Genomic DNA, 4,805 nt, shown 5'->3' on the forward strand with positions numbered 1-4,805 from the left:
GGAGCGAACAAGGGCAAAGAGGGGCGGAGAAGTGCGGAGAATACGGGACAAGAGCAAAGAGGGGCGGACAAGTGCGGCGAATATGGGACAAGGGCAAAGAGTGGCCGACAAGGGCAAAGAGGGGCAGACAAGGGCAAAGAGGGGCGGACAAGGGCAAAGAGGGGCGGACAAGGGAAAAGAGGTGCGGACAAGTGTGGAGAATACGGGACAAGGGCAAAGAGGGGCGGACAAAGGGAAAGAGGGGCGGAGAAGTGCGGAAAATACGGGACAAGGGCAAAGAGGGGCGGACAAGGGCAAAGAGGAGCGGAGAAGTGCGGAGAACACAGGACAAGGGCAAAGAGAGGTGGATAAGGGCAAAGAGGGGCCGACAAGGTCAAAGAGGGTCGGATAAGGGCAAAGAGGGTCTGACAATGGCAAAGATGGGCGGACAAATGCAAAGAGGGGCGGACAAGGGCAAAGAGGGGCGGACAAGGGGAAAAAAAAGACGGACTATGGCAAAGACGGGCGGAGAAGTACGGAGAATACGGGACAAGGGCAAAGAGGGGCGGACAAGTGCGGAGAATACGGGACAAGTGCTAAGAGGGGCGGACAAGGGCAAAGAGGGGTGGACCAGGTCAAAGAGTGTCGGACGAGGGCAAAGAGGGTCGGACCAGGGCAAAGAGGGGCGGACAAAAGCAAAGAGTGTCAGACAAGTGCAAAAGTGGCGGACAGGTGCAAAGAGGGGCGGACAAGGGCAAAGAGGGGTGGACAAGGGCAAAGAGCGGCAGACAAGGGCAAAAAGGGGCGGAGAATTGCGGAGAATACAGGACAAGGGCAATGAGGGGCGGACATGTGCAAAGAGGGTCGGACAAGGGCAAAGAGGGGCGGACAAGGGCAAAGAGGGGCGGACAAGGGCAAAGAGGGGCGGACAAGAGCAAAGAGGGGCGGACAAGTGCGGCGAATACGGGAGAAGGGCAAACAGGGGCGGAGAAGCGCGGAGAATATGAGACAAGGTTAAAGAGGGGCGGACAAGTGCAAAGAGGGGCGGACAAGGGTAAAGAGTTGCAGACAAGGGCAAAGAGGGGCGGACAAGTGCGGAGAATACGGGACAAGGGGAAAGAGAGGCGGACAAGGGCAAAGACGGGCGGAAAAGGGCAAAAAGGGGCGGAGAAGTATGGAGAATACAGGACAAGGGCAAAGAGGGGCGGACAAGGGCAAAGAGAGGCGGACAAGGGCAAAGAGGGAAGGACAAGGGCAAAGAGGGGAGGACAAGGGTAAAGAGGGGCGGACAAGTGCAGAGAATACGGGACAAGGGCAAAGGGGGCGGAGAAGTGTGGAGAATATGGGACAAGGTCAAAGAGGATCGGACAAGGGCAAAGAGGGGCGGACAAGGGTAAAGAGGGGCGGACTAGTGCAAAAAGGGGCGGACAAGGGAAAAGACGGGCGGACAAGGGCAAAGAGGGGCAGACAAGGGCAAAGAGGGGCGGACCAGTGCAAAGAGTGGCGGACAAGGGGAAAGAGGGGCGGACAAGGGCAAAGAGAGATGGACAAGGGCAAAGAGGGGCGGACAACATCAAAGAGGGGCGGACAAGGGCAAAGAGGGGCGGAGAATTGCAGAGAATACGGGACAAGGACAAAGAGGTGCAGAGAAGAGCAAAGACGGGTGGACAAGAGCAAAGAGGGTCGGACAAGAGCAGAGAGGGGTGGACAAGGGCAAAGAGGGGCGGACAAGTGCAAAGAGGGGCGGACAAGGGCAAAGAGGGGCGGACAAGGGCAACGAGAGTGCGGAGAATTGCGGGAAATCCTGGACAAGGGCAAAGAGGGGCGGACAAGGGCAACGAGAGTGCGGAGAATTGCGGGAAATACTGGACAAGGGCAAAGAGGGGCGGACAAGTGCAAAGAGGGTCGGATAAGGGGAAAGAGGGGCGGACAAGGGCAAAGAGGGGCGGACAAGGGCAAAGAAGGGGCGCACATGGGCAAAGAGGTGCGCAGAAGCTCAAAGAGGGGCGCACAAGGGCAAATAGGGTCGGACAAGGGCAAAGAGTAGCGGACAAGGGGAAAGAGGGGTGGACAAGGGCAAAGAGGGGAGGATTGGGGCAAAGTGGGCGGACAAGGGCAAAGAGGTGTGGACAAGGGCAAAGAGGGGCGGACAAATGCAAAGAAGGGTCGGAGAAGTGCGGAAAATACGGGACAAAAGGCAAGGAAGGGCAGACAAGGGTAAAGAGGTGTGGACAAGGGAAAGAGGGGCGGAGAAGTGCGCAGAATACGGGACAAGGGCAAAGAGGTGCGGACAAGGGCAAAGAGGGTTGGAGAAGTGCAGAGAACATGGTACAATGGGAAAGAGTGACGGACAAGGGAAAAGAGGTGCGGACAAGGTCAAAGAGGTGCGGACAAGGGCAAAGAGGCGCGGACAAAGGCAAAGAGGGGAGGAGATTTGCGGAGAATACGGGACTAGGGCAAAGGGTGCAGAGAGGTCCGTAGAATACGGGACAATGTCAAAGGGGGCGGAAAAGTGCAAAGAGGGGCGGACAAGGGCAAAGTGGGGCGGAAAAGGGCAAAGAGGAGCGGACAAAGGCAAAGAAGGTCGGAAAAGGGCAAAGAGGGGCGGAGAAATGCGGAAAATACGGCACAAGGGCAAAGAGGTTGGGACAAGGGTAAAGAGGGGCGGAAAAGAGCAAAGAGGGGCGGACAAGATCAAAGAAGTTCGGACAAGGGCAAAGATGGGCGGAGAAAACGGAGAATACGGGACAAGGGCAAAGAGGTGCGGACAAGGGCAAAGAGAGGCGGACAAGGGCAAAGAGGTGCGGACAAGTGCGGAGAATACTGAACACATGCAAAGAGGTGCGGACAAGTGCAAAGTGTATCGGACAAGGGTAAAGAGGGCCGGAGAATGGCAAAGAGGGGCGAACAAGGGCAAAGAGGTGCGTACAAGGGCCAAGAGTTGCGTACAAGGGCAAAGAAGGGCGGATAAGGGCAAGGAGGGGCGGACAATGGCAAAGAGGTGTGGAAAAGTGCAAAGAGGGGCAGAGAAGAGCGGAGAATACGGGACAAGGGCAAAGAGGGGTGGACAAGGGCAAATAGGGGTGGACAATTGCAAAGAGAGGCGGACAAGGGCAAAGAGGGGCGGACAAGGGCAAAGAGGGGCGGACAAGTGCAAAGAGGGTCGGACAAGGGAAAGAGGGGCGGACAAGTGCAAAGAGGGGTGGACAAGGGCAAAGAGTTGCGGACAAGGGCAAAGAGGGGCGGAGAAGTGCGGAGAATAGGGGACAAGATCAAAGAGGGGCGGACAAGGGCAAAGAGGGGCGGACAAAGGGCAAAGAGGAGCGGACAACGGCAAAGAGGGGCGGAGAAGTGCGGAGAATACAGGACAAGGGCAAAGAGGGGTGGACAAGGGCAAGGAGGGTTGGACAATGTAACGAGGTGCGGATAAGTGCAAACAAGTTCGGACAGGTGCAAAGAGGGACGGACAAGGGCAAAAAGGGCAGACAAGGGCAAAGAAGGGGCGGAGAAGTGCGGAGAATACTGGACAAGGGCAAAGAGGTGCGGAGAAAGGCAAAGAGGGGCGGAGAAGGGTAAAGAGGTGTGGACAAGGGCAAAGAGGGGTGGACAAGTTCAAAGAGGCGCGGACAGGCAAAAAGGGTCGGAGGAGTGCGGAGAATACGGCACAAGGGCAAAGGGGGCGGACAAGGGGAAAGAAGGGCGGACAAGGGCAAAGAGGGGCGGAGAAGTTCGGAAAATATGGCACAAGGGCAAAGAGGGGGGGAGAAGTGTAAAGAGAGTGGGAGAAGGGTACAGAGGGGCGGAAAATGGCAAAGAGGGGCGGACAAGGGCAAAGAGGGGCGGACAAGGGTAATGAGGGGCGGACTAGTGCAAAAAGGGGATGACAAGGGAAAAGACGGGCGGACAAGGGCAAAAAGAGGCGGACAAGGGCAAGGAAAGGCGGACAATGGCAAGGAAAGGCGGACCAGGGCAAAGAGGGGCGGACAAGTGCAAAGAGGGTCGGACAAGGGAAAGAGAGGCGAACAAAGGCAAAGAGGGGCGGACAAGGGCAAAGGGGGTGGAGAAGTGTGCAGAATATGGGACAAGGGCAAAGAGGAGCGGACAAGGGCAAAGAGGGGCGGACAAGTGTAAAGGAGGAGCGGACTAGTGCAAAAAGTGTCGGACAAGTGAAAAGACGGGCGGACAAGGGTAAATAGGGGCGGACAAGGGCAAAGAGGGGCGGACAAGGGCAAAGAGGTGCGGACAAGGGCAAAGAGGGGCAGACAAAAGGAAAGAGGTGCGAACAAGGGCAAAGAGGGCTGGAAAAGGGCAAAGAAGGCCGGATAAGGGCAAAGAGGGGCGGACAAGGGCAAAGAGGGGCGGAGAAGTGCGGAGAATACAGGACAAGTTCAAAGAGTGTCTTAGAACTGCGGAGAATACGGGAGAAGGGCAAAGAGGAGCAGAGAAGTGCGGAGAATACTGGACAAGGGTAAAGAGGGGTGGAAAACGGCAAAGAGGGGCGGACAAGGGCAAAGAGGGGCGGACAAGTGCAAAGAGGGGCGGAGAAGTGCGGAGAATACGGGACAAGAGCAAAGAGGTGCGGACAAGTGCGGTGAATACGGGACAAGGGCAAAGAGTTGCGGACAAGGGCAAAGAAGGTTAGACAAGGGCAAAGAGGGACGGACAAGGGCAAAGAGTGGCAGACAAGGGCAAAGAGGTGCGGACAAGTGTGGAGAATATGGGAGAAGGGCAAAGAGGGGCGGACATGGGCAAAGAGGGGCGGACATGGGCAAAGAGGGGCGGAGAAGTGCGTAGAATATGGGACAAGGGCAAAGAGGGGCGGACAA

The sequence above is a fragment of the Phaenicophaeus curvirostris genome, unplaced genomic scaffold, assembly GCF_032191515.1.
Source record: "Phaenicophaeus curvirostris isolate KB17595 unplaced genomic scaffold, BPBGC_Pcur_1.0 scaffold_67, whole genome shotgun sequence".
Classification (NCBI taxonomy): Eukaryota; Metazoa; Chordata; class Aves; order Cuculiformes; family Cuculidae; genus Phaenicophaeus; species Phaenicophaeus curvirostris.